Source organism: Herpailurus yagouaroundi, unplaced genomic scaffold (genome assembly GCF_014898765.1).
Source record: "Herpailurus yagouaroundi ecotype Mexico unplaced genomic scaffold, PumYag 29, whole genome shotgun sequence".
Taxonomy (NCBI): domain Eukaryota; kingdom Metazoa; phylum Chordata; class Mammalia; order Carnivora; family Felidae; genus Herpailurus; species Herpailurus yagouaroundi.
In genome coordinates, this window is record NW_024412377.1 from 64,216,407 (window position 1) to 64,234,306 (window position 17,900).

Below are 17,900 nucleotides of genomic sequence, written 5' to 3' on the forward strand. Positions count from 1 at the left end.
TAAGCTGTTGCAAGGCAAGTAGTATGCTGTTCCCCTTTGCCAAGGATAATATAGGCTGGAATGAATATAGGTCTGAAAAAGAGGCTCAGTTTGTAACCTGGGTGGACACATGGCTGTTGAGGAATCTTTCACTGCTTAACTAGCAGGCCATGGGAGATCCATGGCCCAGAGCTCATTCAGGGAATACAACCTGGCACATGGCCTCAGAGGCCCCCTGGATGGATCCTGTCTGCAGTACACTTTTGTCACATCAGGAGTCTACCGTGGGCTGAGTGATACTCAACCTTTTTGATTCATTTGTCCTTTCAAGGAGTGAGGAGGAGGGAGTTCAGAGGGAAAAGCCAATTCCTACTGAATCTTTAGAAGAGAAGACAAAAGGGGCGCCTGGGTGGCGCAGTCCGTTAAGCGTCCGACTTCGGCCAGGTCACGATCTCGCGGTCCGGGAGTTCGAGCCCCGCGTCGGGCTCTGGGCTGATGGCTCGGAGCCTGGAGCCTGCTTCCGATTCTGTGTCTCCCTCTCTCTCTGCCCCTCCCCCGTTCATGCTCTGTCTCTCTCTGTCCCAAAAAGAAATAAAAAACATTGAAAAAAAAATTAAAAAAAAAAGGAAGAAGAAGAAGAAGAAGACAGGAAGAAGAGGAGAGAGGAGGGGGAGGAAGAAGAGGGAAGAAGGAACGGGAAGGGGGGAGGAGGAGGAGGGAGGAGGGGAGGAGAGAAAAAGAGAAGGGAAGAGAAGAAAAGAAAAACTGAAAAGAAAAGGAAAAAAGAAAAAAGAAAAGAAGAGAAAAGAAAAGAAAGAAAAGAGAAGAGAAAAGAAAAAAGAAGGAGAAGGAGGTAAGAGGGAGTGATAATTCCTCTGTGCCCCCAGGTCCTGATGGAGTGTTGAGTCTCTCAGACGCTTTAAATAGGCGCCATGAGTTGTGTAAGTGCTGCCCAGCTGGCGGCCTGCCTAGTTCACATGACGGCCATATCTGATGGTTTGGGCAAGGCGGGGTGGGGTGGAAAGGGGCCCGGGATCCAGAAGACAAAGAGTGGGGGAAGGGACAGGACCATAAGTCTTAAAAAATGAGAGATACAGAGCTCATAGAAGTATTGACGTTAATGGCAGCCCTTTATTCCATGGATCTGGAACATTCCCTGCCTTGTGCTGAAGGCCACGCCCCATGGTACCTGAGCCCGCATCCCTCCTTACTCCTGACCTTCACCTCAGGACTCCAGTCTTTGTGTTCAGCCTAGGGAGAACCATAAAATGTCCCCCTCTTGGGGCGCCTGGGTGGTTAAGCATCCGACTCTTGATTTGGGCTCAAGTGATGCTCTCAAGGTTGTGAGATCAAGCCCAGCGTCGGGCTCTGTGCTGGGCATGGAGCCTACTTGGGATTCTCTCTCTCCCTCTCCCTCTGCCCCTTTCCTGATCGCACTAAATAGATAGATAGCTGGATAGATAGATAGATAATAGATTGATAGATGATAGATAGATAGATAGATGATAGATAGATAATAGATAGATAGATAGATAGATAGATAACAAAATATCCCCCCCTAACTTCCTGCTGGGGTGGCTACCTCCCTCCTAAATCTCAGCCTCCTACACTGGGATTTTGAAGCTACCTGCTTACTGAGCCGGGGCGGGGGGTGGGGGGGCAGGTGAAGTCAAAATGGAAAGGATTCTTTTTTTTTTAATTTTTTTTAATGTTTTATTTATTTTTGACTGAGAGAGAGAGAGAGAGAGAGACAGAGCATGAGCAGGGGAGGGGCAGAGAGAGAGGGAGACACAGAATCCGAAGCAGGCTCCAGGCTTTGAGCTGACAGCACAGAGCCTGATGCGGGGCTCGAACTCACAGACCGTGAGATCATGACCTGAGCCAAAGTCGGACACTCAACCGACTGAGCCACCCAGGCGCCCCAAAATGGAAAGGATTCTAACACAAAGCTCCCACCTCCTGTGTCAGACCCTGTCCTGGGCGCACTTGACCATTTTTTCCCGCGTAATCCCTGCCGTAAGCAAAAGTAACTATCTCTATTCCCATCGTACACAGAAAGACCGAACGCAAAGGACGTGAAATGGCTAGTTGTGCCTGACCATCACGCAGCAGGACTGAAATTTGAACTCAGGGATTTCTGACTTTCTCCAGAGGGCTTGACACCTCTGTGACCACAGGTGCCCAGAACATCCCGTACCAACAACCACTGTCCCCTAGCTGCACTTCTTTGCCACTTCTCACTTCCAGGCCTGGACTCAAGCTGTCCCCTTTCCCGCCCACTGCCTCCTTCTGTATCTACTGATTTCTGAGCTGCCCTGCAAGTTCCCGTGCAGAGGTCCTGTGCTCTGACAGTTCCTAACCTCAGAGTTGCAAGCTTTTTCTTCCATATTTTATCCTCTCTGATATCAGAATACGAATATGTACTATAGGCATACGGTTTCCATAAAATGTTGCTTTTAAGTCAGTAGCACTTGCCGTAGTTGGTGGGTCATAGAATTAACCGTAAACGACCCTGCTTCCGGCCGGCGTAAGAATCAGCCCTCTGTACGCCCGTCTCCCTCCCCACTCAGCAGGCTTCTGGGCAGTGGCCCGCGTTGGGCCATCTTTGCATCTCAGCACAGCCCAGGATCAGGCCACCAGGGCCTCTTAGTAAAGGCAGTTGGCAAGGAAATGTGCTTTTATGTGTTACTCAGAGAAGGGTCTTATTTAATCCTTGGACAGAATCTATGAAATATCTGTTACTATTCCCGCCTTGCAGGGGAGGAAACAAAGTGGCCTCAAAGTCCGAGATCCAGTGGACGGGAGAGGCTTGACGTGGACCCAAGTGTGTCCAGTGTCCCAGCTCTACTCCTGCCTCTCTCTGCTCTCCAACGGAACACCGCTCTTATGAGGAAAGATACACTCGTGCAGATGAGTTAGGTTAGCAACGTAAATGATCCGCTCTCTAGAATGCAACGTGCTATTCATTTGTGTTCTTACACCTGCAGTGCCCCTGAAGGCCATGACATCCATTACAGACCAGGTGAGCAGTATTCCTTCACTCATTCATTCATTCACTCATTCCTCTGTTAGGCAAGCCTGTCCGGGCCGCTTCCTTGGTTGCAAAGCCCCGCGGGAACGCAGAAACGGACCAAACGTGGTCCATGCCACAAACACCCTAAAGGCTAGAACTGAGCTCCGTTTTATTTCAGGTGTCTGTTGAACATCCACTCTGCAGGGACCTGCACGAGAATCTGGGGAAAAAGAAAGCCGAACAACCACGGCCCCCGCCTCTGGAAATCATTAGAGTTGCAAGTAAGAGCACGGGTACGACCAGACTCTGACTTCTTCCTACCCGACTCTCAGCCTGGTTATACAACCCGGACAGCGGGCTATGCCGTGGCTCCTACGCGGCTAACTTTAAACCTGACCTGCTATCTTCTCGGCCGGGACACTGGGCGGCCCATTCGACATGATAATGGAAAAAGGAAGAGGTGAAAACACTCCAAGCAACGGTAAGTAACTATGCAAGGCCGATTGGAGCCCAATACGGGCTTCAAAGTCAATTTCTTGTCCTTGTTTATGTATTTAAGTGTCTTCCCAGATGACTCTGGCTTCAAATTGCAGGCATCAGGCCAGTCGGCTGGCTGCATCTCACTAGCCTAAATAAAGGGGGGACTAGAGCTTTTATCTGGCAAACTCAGATCCCAAAGTCAGCTACTACTGGGGCAGAGGAGAAGAGTTTCCTCTACCTTGCTGTCTCCCCCCATCCACCCCAGGACTTGCCGTGGCTCAGCCTGGGACCAGACCTTCAGGGCAAATGTGCAGCTTCATTTAGAATCAATGGTTCACCGGGTGCAAACTGGGCCAGGCGCTCCTTCATACGTTATATGTATTTCAATTTCCTGATGCTCTACAGCACCATGCATTTCACTAAGAGGACTTTGCCACACTTTCAAACGACCCCGTAAGCATGTATACGGGGTAAATCATCGTGCGGACTGGTTAGAATCCACGGGCTTCACATCTGATCCTCTCCGAGAGGCCATAGCCATGGAGAGCAGAACAGGTATTTCAAGCTTCCTGTTTCTCAGGACAGTGAAATGAACATCCTAATTTACAGCAGAGGGCCCACTGCAGAGGGGGGCCAAACCCCTGCTGACGGAAGCAATGAAAGAAAGAAAGAATGAATGAATGAATGAATGAGCGAACGAAATATGTGGTTCTGCCAGTGTTTTATGGACCAGTCACAGGCTGTACTAAACATGAGATGGTGGGGGCGCCTGGGTGGCTCAGTCGGTCGGGCGTCCGACTTCGGCTCGGGTCACGATCTCGCGCTCCGTGGGTTCGAGGCCCGCGTCGGGCTCTGGGCTGATGGCTCAGAGCCTGGAGCCTGCTTCCGATTCTGTGTCTCCCCCTCTCTCTGCCCCTCCCCCGTTCATGCTCTGTCTCTCTCTGTCCCCAAAATAAATAAACGTTAAAAAAAAAAAAAAATGAGATGGTGGCCGTATCTGGACTTTGGCGTAGGAGTCTAGCACAGTGGTTCAATGATCTGGCTTCTGGATTCAGATCGGTCCGAGTCAGAAGATTGGATCTAGTCCTCCTGTGAACACTTGGGCGAGGTCCTTCCTAAGTCTTTGAAAGCCTCAATTGCTCGCTCAGTGGCGTAAGGAGACGATGACCACACGCCCGCTCCCGAAGTCTGTCGCTGAGACTCAAGTGAGTCCAAAGTCCATCAGACATTGCCCAGGTCATATTCAGCCGCAGCACACATGACCGGATGTGTCTTCAATGCCTTGTTTCTTTTAATACACTTTTAGAGCAGTTTACGATTCACAGCAAAACTAAGCAGGAAGCACAGAGTTCCCAGGTAGCCTTTGGCTACCCACCCCTCCTCGCTGTCCCCCGCCAAACCTCTCCCACTACGGACTTTCCCCACCAGAGTGGGACATTCATTACAATCGATGAACCTGCCAGACACGTCATTATCGCTGAGAGTCCATAGTTTACATTATGACTCACTCTTGCTGGTGTACATTCTATGGGTTTGGACAAATTCTATGGGTATCCGCCATTTCAGTATCCCGTAAGGTAGTTTCACTGCCCTAAAAGCCCTCCGTGCTTTGCCTGTTCATCTCACCCACCCCACACCACAGCAACCACTGATCGCCATAGCTTTGCCTTCTCCGGTAGGTCAGATCGTTGGAATCATACAGTGTGTAGCTTTCACAGATGGGCTTCTTTCGCCTCATAACACGCATTCGAGTTGCCTCCGTGTCTTTCCATAACTTGAGAGCTCCAGGATTTCCATAATTTCTTCTTGGCGTTGAATAATATTCCAGCGTCTGGGTGCACCACAGTGTATTTGTCCGGTCACCTACTGAAGGGCATCTTGCTTGCTTCCAACTTTAGGCGATTATGAATAAAGCTGCTATAAGCCACCGTGTGTGGATTTTTGTGTAGACGTGAGCTTTCAGCGCCTTCGGGTAGATACTAAGGAGGGCAATTCCCGGGCCACATGCCACGAGTAGCTGTGGGATTGTAAGAAACCCCCAAACTGTCTTCCAAAGTGGCTCTAGTCTTTCGCATTCCCACCAGCAATAAATAACAGCTCGCCTTGGTTGTTGTTTTAATTTGCATTCCCCTGATGACATATGATGTTTAGTCATTTTCCGACTTTTTTATTACCCCGCGAGTTTCTGTGAGGACAAAATGAGCTAATAGAAAAGTGTGAATTATTACGGACAGTGCCTGGTCCGTAATAATCATGCCATAAACCAGAGGTTTCAAAAGGAGATACCATTATTGGCATATCGAGTCATCTTGTTTTCCGGGGCTAAAGGACTCCGGGTCACGTTGATGCCCCTGACGCTTCCACTACAGTCGCTAGTCTTGCTCAATACCCTATAGGTACCCCCACAAAATGACACTCACCTGCCTCCCTCGTGATCTGTTTTCACATCCTTCTCCCCTACTTCGGGGGATCCCTTGAAGCCCGGGCTGTTTCTGCCCCCTACGTCTACCTCCGTCACCTGGCAAGGGCATGCTACCCAGCAGGGGCCAGGGCAGAGTTACTGAACTAATCTGCAAATGCTGATCGAACTGCTTCACGCTGGGTTTTGGCTCTGGGTAGAGACTTGGCGTTAGACAAAATGAGCCCAGAGGAGGCACCATGTGGCAGGCAGAGCTGGTCGCTCTCTCCTCTGCACCTTCCAAGGCCTCTGTCATTTTGCCTGCTGCACTGTGACAGACCAGCGTGTCCTCCACTGGGACGTACGCACCATGGCCGGGCACAAAGTTGACTCTTCTAGAAGGCATTGGAATGAGTTTGTCCTGCATGCGCTCTGATTGCCCGGGCCTTTGCCCTTCTCCTTCCAGAACCACCGACCCTCTCAAGGCCTCTGGGAAAGAAATGATCCATATAGTTCCCTCCATTTTAGAGGCAGGAGGATTTGGGTCACTCGGGGCCCAGATCACGGTCCCAAAGTTAACAGAATCAGCAGAGAAAAGGAAGCTCGCTCGGAGGCGAAGTTTAGGAAAAGAGAGAGCAAGCCCTCATTCCGTGACTGTCCCTAACTCATGTGCTTCCCACAACTCGCTCCCCAGGACATTTTTCCATCAGACATTCTGCTCCACCTTTGATTTATCGTTCCGTTGACATAAACCCAACAATAGTATAATTAGAAGGTTCAGATGAAGGTGCCTGGAGGGAGAGTAATTATTTGCTGAAAGATAAACGCGATCAAGGAGCAGAGCAAGCCGAGTTTTCTTGTGCCGAGAGAGCCTGCCTTCCCAACGTGTTGACACCAAAATAGAAAGGGAGATTTTCTCTAATGACTGCCCTTTTTTTCTTCAGAAGATGCAGTTTATCTCTTCTCCGCCCGAGGCTAGGTTTACAAGGGTCCACCCGACTCGTTTCCCACCCCAGTTCCACAGAGAGAGCTGTGGGTGTAACTCTAGGGACCCAAGCTTGTCGAGAAGCCCTGCCGGTTGGCCCGAATTCCTTCTTCTCGGGACAGCGCTCTGCCTGCCCAGGACATGACCGTTCTTACCAACCGACACCGCGCTTGTCACTGGAACCGGCTGCAAGGGTTTCTGGAGTGCGGGTGGCAGGGTGTGCAGCAGGCAGGCTCGGACGGGGGGACTGACACTTACTGAGCCTCTATTCCTGCACTAGCCCTTTGGGTCCTCATGAGCATATTGGGATGTGGGCGTTCGTGTGCCCATTTTACAGATGAGGCAACTGAGGCTCAGAGAAGTAAAGAAGCTCAGCCAAGGCGAGGCAGACCGCAGTTAGGAAGGCCGGGATCTAAACACAGTGGTGCTCTGTCTGGTGCTAACGCCCCTGCTTTTTCCTCTGATTCCATCAGCCTCCCCCAGAATGGAGACGAGAGCCCCCAAAGGGTTCTGGGAGAGCATGGCAGAATACTACTGTTCATCTCCAGACTGTTCGGGGTCTCCTCCCCTTGTCCCTGGTTAGATCCCCATTAAAAGGCTGTGGGTGTTTTCATTGTAATTCCTTGCCCTGGAGGAGGCAAACAGTTCATGATGACCTTACAGAGTGCTCTGTCTTAAAGTCACGTTGACCCGACTGCTCTCCCGCTCCAGGTGTGGTCCCTCCAGAGGAGACAGGCCGAACTGTGGGGTGGAGGAGGTGTGTCCGGGAGTGGGCATCCCTACAACTGCTCGGCCCCGGCTGTAGGCTGGACAGACTTTGGCCTGACCTCTGGTGGGGCCCAGCCTCTCGTGGGCGAACATTTTCCAACGCGGGCTTTGTGCCAAGCACAGTCTCCCGGGTTCCCTGCCTTTGCTGGTGATCTCACGCCCCCCCTCACGTATGCTCTTTAAAGTAGAGATCAGCAGGCCCATTTCACAGAGGGGGAAACTAAGGCTGCAAAGTCCAAGTGACCGGTCGTACATCACTGTGGAATGGCCTTTGGAGTCAGCGAGACCCGGCTTGGAATAACAGATCTGTTACTTGCCTGTGTTGGAATGTATTCCGAGCCCCATCTGGGACTCGGATGGGAAGGGGAGTGGCCGTGCTCGGAGGCCTGCGTGAATATTATTCCCCAAGGTCTCAAAGCACTCCCTCTTGTCACTGTATTCACTTTCACCCTTCCCTAGCTGCGCTTTCCTGGGTATATTCGTTTTCTAAGGCTGCGGGAACATATTGCCACAAACCGGGTAGCTTAAAACAGCAGAAAGTTATTCTCTCACAGTCGTGAAGGTCAGAAGTCTGAAGTTAGGATCGCTGGACCCAAATCAAAAGGCTCCAGAGGCTTTAGGGGAGAATCGATTCCTTGCCTCTCCCAGCTGCTGGCAGTTGCTGGCATTCCTTGGCTTGTGGCCACATCATTTCCATCTGTGCCTCCAGCTTCATGTTGTTTCCTCCTCTGTGTGTCTAATCTCCCTCTGCCTCTGTCTTAGGACACTGGTGATTGCATTTAGGCCCGACCTGGATAATCTAGGATAACCTCTTCATCCTTAAGGTCTTAATTTCATCATCTCTTGAAAGATCCCTCTTTCCCCATAAGGTAACATTTACAGGTTCCAGGCATCAGAACCTGCTATCCTTGGGGGGCCATTTTTAGCCTATCACACTGGGTTGCATCCTGATTCTCATCAAGCTTTACAGTGGAGCAGCTTAATATCTACCTAAAGATTTTATTTCAACCCAGAAAAATAAATAATGAGAAATCCTAAGTAGGTCAGCCCGACTCCTGCTTTTACTGAGATTTTTAGCCCCTAACCCTAGAACCTAGGCTTCGACTTTTTCTCTAAAGACCAAGCCCCTACAAGATATTTCTGCCCACATTTTGAGCCTGAAGTTCTAATTCCCCACCTTAAAGCCCTGCCCTGGCTCCGCGTTCCGTCCAGCATGGAATGCAATCTCCTAAGCCTGGTCAAGATCCCCCAGAGTTGGGCTCCTTGAATGGTCGGGGTAACCTGAGCATCCGTAACACACAGACTCCAGCACATAGTGGCTCATCGCTACAGAAGTTTTCTCGCTTACATCACCGCCCTAACCTTCAGGTGGACAGAGTGACTCGACTCTACATGTTCTTTTAGGGACTCCTTCCACTTTGTGACCCCGCTACCTCCTAGGAGGGTGCGTAGGGACATGGATAGGGTGTATTTGCTCTCCCTGCCCTTAATTTTAAGACCCTTGAGGTCCATCTTCAGAGGCCATTTTGGCTAATCAGTTGTCCCTGCCTAAGACTTTGAATTTTAAGGAAGTGACCCAAAGACGCTGGATCAACTGAGATCAATTCTGACAGCATCGTCAGCGCCATCCAGTGGCCAACGGCAGCGGTATCTTAACCAGAGCGTTTTCTACAAAATCCTCCGAGTCCTGCCACCACCAGTTACCTTGGCTCATGCATTTTCCAGGCCGCCTTGTCTCCAGCCTCACCATCGATGCTGTGGGCTCCCAAGAGTCCATTTCCTTGAGCTGGGTGAGCTCCTATCAGTTTCTGAGAACCCTGCTTGACACACCTAGCTCGCAGGGCTCCTGTGCAGACGCAATTAACCGTGACAGGGGAGGAAGAAATGCTTTATGTACTTCAGTGTTACGTCAGAGCAAAGAGATGAAAAGTGGCTGCAATTTCTAAGATCTAGCAATTTCACTCCTAGGTATTTACCCAACTGATTTGAAAACTTATGTCCACACCAAAACCTGCACACGTGTGTTTATAACCGTTCTATTCATAATTGCCAGACGTTGGGAACGGCCAAGATGTCCTTCAGTGAGTAAAAGGATAAGCAAATTGCGGTCAAACATATAATGGAATATTAGCCAATGATACAAAGGAATTAACTGCCAAGTCATGCGAAGGCACGAATAAATCCTCAGTGTCTATTTACTCGTGAGAGAAACCAGTATAAAAAGGTTCTGTATCGGATGATTCCATTTATATGGCGTTATAGAAAAGGCAACCTATGTAAACAATAAGCAGATCAGTGGCTCCCAGGCGTTTCTGGGGTTTGAGGGAAGATTGAATCGATGAAGCACAGGGGTATTTTTAGGTGGCGAAACTGCTCTGTATGAAATTTCAAAGATGGATACGGGACACAATTCGTTTGTCAAAGTCTATAGAACTTGACTCCAGAAAAGAGTGAACCTTAATGTAAGCAAATTTTTTTTTTTTAATTTCTTTTTTCAACATTTATTTATTTTTGGGACAGAGAGAGACAGAGCATGAACGGGGGAGGGGCAGAGAGAGAGGGAGACACAGAATCGGAAACAGGCTCCAGGCTCCGAGCCATCAGCCCAGAGCCCGACGCGGGGCTCGAACTCCCGGACCGCGAGATCGTGACCTGGCTGAAGTCGGACCCTTAACCGACTGCGCCACCCAGGCGCCCCTAAGCAAATTCTTAAAAAGCCATTTAGGACCTCGGGGGACCTGAGGACGGAATGTAGACCGTGACAAAATAATATAACCACATTCTCATTGTACGAAACAGCCTCCCAGAGGGGGTAGTGACGAAGGTAGCTGTGGGAATGAGTGGAGTCTGTGAGACTAAAGAGCAGGGGCTGCCTGGGCGGCTCAGTTGGTTAAGTGTCCAACTCTTGATTTCAGCTCAGGTCTATGATCTCAGGTTCATGAGTTCAAGCCCCGCATCAAGAGCTCCATGCTGCCTGTGCGGAGCCTGCTTGGGATTCTCTCTCTCTCTCTCTCTCTCTCTCTCTGCCTCTCTCTCTCAAAATAAATAACTTTTAAAAAGACGAGAAACAAAAGGAACTGCACATAAGCACTGCGCTCTAGTTAATAAACTTGTTTCTTATGGGGCTGCGGGTTAACGATTCTGAAACCACTGTATATGCACGCGTAAACTGAACAACTAAGTTAAATGGCTGGTCAACGATGGTAGGCTCGTTTCTCACCGTTGGAGTAGGAAGTTACAGACAAGCAAGGGGAAAAGGCTAGACTGAGCCATGGAATCATGGATGGGAGGTGGAGACATCCCGTAGGCGCTCATGTTTAGCTCAGTATAGATACAGACAGATATATAAGGAAATATTTATAGATATGAATACACATGGGTTACTCTACATTCATATGTTTCATTTCTCTGGCAGCTGAGAGGACCTAGAAACAATGATCCCTCTGTAGTAATGGGCACACATAACACCCAGGTTTGGCTTTTCTATTAGTCTTCTTCAGTAAAAGGAATGGGGACTCCATGGAGAAATCGCTGATCTGGGACTGGGTCAGGAAATAACACGAGATGAGCTTGAAACATTGTTAGTGCCAAAAAATGAGGGATTGCTTAAAAAACAAAATGGTGATATGTTAAAGGAGCCAACGGAAATGGCTCCCAATGGCCAAGGCTAGACCAATTTGAGGAACAAAATAAAGTAGTGTTGGCTTCTATTCCAAAGTATAAAGTAAGTACCCATGATTAATACTGATGTAAATAAATTATTGAATAAATAAATAAGTGAGGGCAAGAGACAACACTCCCAAGCAAAAGGATCCCCCAAATTTATGTAGCTAAGTTATACCTCCCCACTCCTTACCTGTAGACCGTCATAGCGACAGGACAGTACAGAAACAGGGAGAAGGAACGTCACCCCAGAGTGGAGAAACGGTACAGACTCTACCTCAGCCAGGAGATCAGGGTCAACATCAACCGTGATGCATCATGTTAATAGTATGTACCCTCGATAAAACGTGATGAGAAGGGCGCCTGGGTGACTTAGTCGGTTAAGCGTCCTCAGCTCATGGTCTCGCAGTTCGTGGGTTCGAGCCCCGCGTCGGGCTCTGTGCTGACAGCTCAGAGCCTGGAGCCTGCTTCAGGTTCTGTCTCTCTCTCTCTCTCTCTCTCTGCCCCTCCCCTGCTGGTGCTCATCTCTCTCTCAAAAATAAATAAACATTTTTTTTTTTAAAGTGATGAGAATGGCATGTTATCTCTGCGGTTTCTCTTGTGAGAAAACATCAGCTAAATCCCAGTTAAGGAACATTCTATGAAATACCTAACCAGGACTCCTCAAAACTGTCCTGCTTATCGTAAACTTCAAATCTGGGAAACCGTCACAGCCAAGAGGAGCCTAAGGAGAGAGGATGCCTAATTACAACGCATGAAGGAGCCTGGATGGGATCCTGGAACAGAAAAAAAAAAGAAAAAAGGGAGGGTGGGCATCAGGCAAAATCCAAGGAACTCTGAATAAGGTGTGGGCTTTAGCTGATAGTAACATATCAATCTGGGTTCGTTTACTGTGAGGAACGTACAAATGCAAGATGCTAAGAATAGAGGAACCTGGGTGTGGAGCAAATGAGAACATTCTGTACTATCTTTGCAACTTTTTTTTTGTAAATCTAAATGTATTCCAAAAAAAAAAAAAAAAAAAAAGTGTTTTTGAGCCCAGCCTCAGCCAGCCTTGCAAATAACTTTCAAACAGCCTCAGACCTCAGAATTTGCATTGGATTCCCTTCCTTCCCAATAACGCCTCCTCCTCGCAGATTGGCAAGTGAGGCTGCCATTTTCGCCAGCTGTCTTTTGCCAACTTCAAGCATGGAGGAAGAGGGCTGGGAGGGAGGTGGGTGGAAGAGGGGTTTGAGCTGGGGGTAAAGGCTGGTGGGTGCGGGTAAAGGCTCCTCAAGCCACAGCGGTGGCTGGAAACCACCCTCTGTGTCGGCCGGAGGCATATACAGCCCTCAGCACAGCCCCTGGCGTGAGGAATGTTAGATTTAGAAATTTTTATGTAATGTACATGGTGGATGGTGGAGCCCACAGTTCAGTAGTGCCCTTATATCTGCCTCTATAAGCTAAGCTCACTTGTCTATAAGCTCTTTGAAAGCATCCATTCGTGTATTCAATGAGCAGTTACTGAATGCCTCCTATGTCCCCGACTCTGGGTCATTGCGCAGCTGTGGGAGGTCAGCCGCGGCCGGGGCCAGCGAGCTGCATGTCTGTCTGGCCGGGTGGGTAGTCCTGGGATTAAGTGGCCGTGAAGTGAGTGTATCAGGAGACTCCGGAGAAAGGCCCCAGATGCTGCTTCCCCTGTCCTTGGGACTACGGTTCCCGTTGCTGAATGCTATCCCCGGACTCTGGAGAAGTTATCGCAAAGACGGCTGGGACCTCCAGGGCTCAAACTGTCACACGGCATGTGGTGGCTGGCCTACGCTCGAGCGAAGTGGAAAGGCCATCTAGTTGCAAATGCCTTTCTGGAACTTTCCAAACAATTTGGCCAGGGACCCTTTCCATGTTCCTCCTCCACTTTTAGGTTTGTAGAATGTCAGAGTCGAGACCTGGCACGGGTTCTCAAGGACCGGGGGTGCTAAATCCAAGGCTTCGAAGAACAGCTACCGTGGAGCAGGCGACGGCTGTATGGCAGGCCCCGAATGGCACGCTTCCTCCTGTATCACTTCCTTTCATTTCATCCCCACGAGAAGGTGTGGTCGGACGAGGCGTAGCGGACGTGGGGCACAACTTTGATTTGCGTATAAGGCCCAAGCTGTAACGTACTCACCTTATTTCTGTCCTACTGTCGAGAAAGAGGTAACATCGGGGGATGACCAGGCCAGAAGAGGATGCAGCAGGGACGTTCTCAGCAGGAGGGTGTAAGGAGGGAGGGACCACGAGCTCTTGGGATCACAGGGTCCTGGCCCCAGTGTGGGGGCCCCCCCTTACTGGGAACCGGCCTGGGGGGGGGGGTGCCGGACGTGCAGAAGGCGTCTGGTTCCACTAGCTGAATGTAACGTCCGCCGGGGCCATGACCCTTCCAAATCTATTCACCCAGCGACAATTTTGGAAGTCAGCATTTGATGCGCTCTGTCCTTGGTGAATTTTTTTTAACGTTTATTTGTTTTGAGGGAGAGAGAGACAGAGTGCGAGAGCAGGGGAGGGGCAGAGGCGGAGGGAGACACAGACTCCGAAGCAGGCTCCGGGTTCCGAGCTGCCAGCACAGAGTCCGACCCGGGGCTCGAACCCACGAACCGCGAGATCATGACCTGAGCCGAAGTTGGATGCTTCACCGACTGAGCCACCCAGGCGCCCCAACGCGGTCCTTTTTGTAACGGAAGCAAACCGTAAGGCCACTCTGACCTTCCATCATGTAGGACACACTGACTGAGATATCATACATTTGAGATATTCTTTTTCCAGAAGCAGCTGTGTGACGGGTAGACAGGAAATCTGCCTTTAATCTGCTGAGGAATATTTAGCAAGCCGTTTCCCACGGGCTTTATTTCCCTTGTATCAAAATGGCCTGGATGTGACTATATTTAACAGACATGGGTTCTGTTCTGGCCCAGGGTCACATCCCTTACATACATGTTCCCCTTAATCTTTCAAAGACCTGGAGGGGTAAATATTAGTGGGGCTCACCAATGCCACCCCATCGGAGACACATTGGACCTGGGCCATCTCTCCAGCCTGCTAATTGCTCTCCCCACAGCAGCGGGGGATCCTTCTAAATTGTCCTTCAGATGACGACCCTCCAGTGACTCTTCCGCCTCCAGGCCCTCTGGGGTCCGACTCTCCCCTCCCTCCGCTCCAGCCACACTAGCCCCTTCCTGGCACTCAAACCCCGTCAAGCTGTTCCCCACTTGCTCAGGGCCTTTGCACGTGCTTTTATCTCTGCCTGAAACCCTCCTTCCCAGGGCCTTGGGCCCTCCCTCAGTCCCCCCAGCTCACCTAGCATCTCCTGAGGGCAGGCTTTCGTCACTATGCTAGATAACACAACAATCCGACTCTCCTCCAGGATCTCCTCGTTTCTCTTCCGTGTTTTGTTTTAACCCAATCACCGCATGGCATACCATAGATTTCCTTGTTCGTTGGATTCTTATGGGCCTCCACCTTCTAGAATGTAAGTTCTGGGGGCCAGGACTTAGCTTTGATCACTGGTGCCTCCCTAGTGCCTGACACATGGCAGGAGGTCAGCAAGGCTTTGAGAAGCGAAGCACACGAGCCAGAGTCCCAAACCGAAGATTCACGCAGAGGGGCCAAAGGCGGTGTGTAATACGGGGAATGACCCTCCCATATCCTTGTCATAGAAGTCCGAGGAACAGATGGGAGTGAGGGAGAGGGGTAACCACGGAGGAAACGGAAGGAAATGAATCCACGTTCCTTACAACGAATGCAAGGGCCGGACTGCTACTCCCACCGGGACCTGTCAGCCAGGATGGCTTTTGTGCTCCTCCCCGCCCCTAGTTTGAGACCTTTGCGCTTGCTGTCCTCCCTGGCAGGAAGCACCCTACGTCACCCTCCCGCTCCTCTCTGCTCAGGAAGTCCTTTCCTACCGTCCCAACTGGGTGAGGTGGCCCAAGGTCCCTGTTCTCACAGCAGTATTTGTTCAGCACGATTTTTTTTTTAATTTTTTTTTTCCAACGTTTATTTATTTTTGGGACAGAGAGAGAGAGAGACAGAGCATGAACGGGGGAGGGGCAGAGAGAGAGGGAGACACAGAATCGGAAACAGGCTCCAGGCTCCGAGCCATCAGCCCAGAGCCCGACGCGGGGCTCGAACTCCCGGACCGCGAGATCGCGACCTGAGCACCTGAGCCTGGGTGTCTCTTTAGTATCTGTCTCCCCGACTAGATTTGAGCTCCTTTGAGAGCAGATACCATGCTTGGTTTATTCTGACTTATTCTAACACAGTCCTCAGCTACTAACACTGCACCGAACGCATAGTAAGCACTCGGTAAGCATCTGTTGCCGCAACGCCTAAGTGAGCCCCTACTGTGTGTAAGGGCCACCTTCCGTACGGTTCCCCAAATCCCAACACAATGGCTCTCACTTCCCCGTTTCTGCCAAAGAAGCAGAAGCTCAGAGAGGGAAGCGGCCACAGTACCGGGGAGAAGAAGAACCAGGGTTCTGAGCCAGGTGTGTGTCCCCCAAACCTTGCTCTCCACCACGATCATTCAGCGGCCACAGCCAACGTCGTTGGAACTGCCCGAGGGCTGAGACTAGAAGGGCTGTGAACCAGGCAGCTGGGTCAGTAGAGAGTGTCTCTCTCTTTCCTCTGGAAAGCTCTCTCCAGACCTGCCCGTGGCCACGACGGGCTCAACCTTCAGGTCCGTTAGGTGAGTTGCCTGCCTTAGCTGAGAACAGGCAATTCAGCTTTACTGAGAACAAGAGAAGCAAAGAACTAAGGCCGCTGGGTGAAACCGAGTACCCAGGAAATAGGAAGGAAGGAAGCAGCTCGTGAGCTGGTCGAACATGGGCGAAGCGAGCAGAGCATGTATCTGCCTGTGCCTGGGGGTGGGAAGCCGGGGAGGAGGAGAAGGACCTGGATACGGCAAGCGTTATATATTCACGGGCCCTCAGCGTTCCCAGGGTCTTCAATTGTCCACCCTTACTGACACCCATGCTGGCCAAAGGTCCACGTCCAAGAGCCTCAGGTAGAAACCGCAGCCGCTCAGCTGGTTGACCAGTTGGCCACAGCTCGGGCCGGAGGGACAGGCCTCGCATGTCTCTGAACGCACGTGTGCTGGTTCCGGGCCCCTTCCGTCTGCTGAGCCCCCTTTCTCACCCATGACTCTGGTCTTCATAACCTCACGGTCAGCTGGGGAGGCTGACCAGGCAAAGAGAGAGACAGAGAGAGAGGACACAGAAACATCGTGGGGCCTAGGATTCGGACGGTGTGCCCGAGGGCATTGACTAACCCCATCTCTTTCTCCTCTGGCTTCTCACCTTACTTTTACAATGGATTTAACGAACCATGTGACCCGGAGCATTTTCACTCGGGTCTGTGAGTCTTTCGGTTTGGTGGGCTCCAGGGGAGCCCGCCTGGCAACGTATGTGGGGCCCCCATTCCGTCAAGGGGGTTCCCCCCTGAAAAGGTCTCAGCTCAAATGCCCCGCGGGGAGGAGGGGGAGCCCGCGGGGAGGAGGGGGAGCCCAGAGGAAGCTGTGCCTCATGCTGGCAACACCAGCTCTCTTTGCCAGCGTGGCTGAGGGAGAGTGGGAAGCCGTTTCCCCCCAGCCACGGTCCGTGGAGCCGCGGAGTCGGGATTCGTGGCAAATTAGGCCGCCGATTTGTACGTTAAACAAGGTTAATTCCATCCATTAGCCAAAGACGCTTCCAAAGTGCCTGGCACAAGAGTAAGGAGTAATTAGTGTCTTTGTATTAGTGGATGTGGGCGTGGGGCCAGGACATTAAGAGGAGGGGGATGAGATGTATACACTCTTTATGATATCATCAAAAGCAAATGAATTATGAAAACAAAAGAGCCAATCTGAGGCTGCCAGTGCTAATTACCGGGTAGGACACAAAGTTCACGGAGAAGGAGGAAAGGACGGCTGGGAGAAGCACGACGATGAAGATCGGCCTGGTCCACGGGGGTCTTCGGACAAGACCGGCCTCGTCACAGCTCCACCTTTGGACTCAGGGAAATAGCCCCGGGACCCTCTTTGTAACAGAAGGTGGGCGAATAACAGCATGGCGTCAGCATTAAGTACCAACTGTGTGTGTTTGAATGCATTTGTTTGGACAATTCCCTCCGCCGATGTAAAATGATCGTGGCTTTCCATCTCCGGCAATGATAACACAGTTTTATGAAAAAATAGCGCACTGAGTTTTAAAAATTATCCAGTGCCTACTCTTAGGGATACGAAGGATATGATCACGCAGCCAACGTTATGAAGGTGATTACTGGAAAACCCATGTCTGGAAAGCACCAGGGCAAAGGAAGAAACCGTGACCGGGGGGCAGCGAGCAGAAGAGGATTAGAAGTAACCCCAGCTGCATTCCCCACCGACGGAAGATCTGCAAACACCGACAAGTGAAAAATCAAGGGCAAATTCGGGGAAACCACCAGCTATTTGAAAAATCTTGAAACAACCAGCTATGTTGAAAAGCAGCCGGTCCCTGTTACAGCTGATTGTTTGGAAAGCAGGAGATGCGTGTCACCCACAGAAAACTTCTGGTAAATGTTACCACTGTTTTCTAAAAATGCTGGGTAACAGTAACTGGTCGTTTTCGAAATAACTGGCTGTG

General features: G+C 50.7%; 1 long non-coding RNA gene across 1 annotated transcript in view; it reads left to right on the forward strand.

The window, feature by feature from the left end:
* Positions 1-17,089, forward strand: part of LOC121041226 (uncharacterized) — a 20,478-nt gene extending 3,389 nt beyond the window's left edge. Inside the window, exons 2-3 of the long non-coding RNA XR_005795627.1 lie at positions 1,089-1,095; positions 17,079-17,089. This is a non-coding gene — a long non-coding RNA (uncharacterized LOC121041226). The remainder of the gene's footprint in view (positions 1-1,088; positions 1,096-17,078) is intronic.
* The last annotated feature ends 811 nt before the right edge of the window (positions 17,090-17,900 follow it).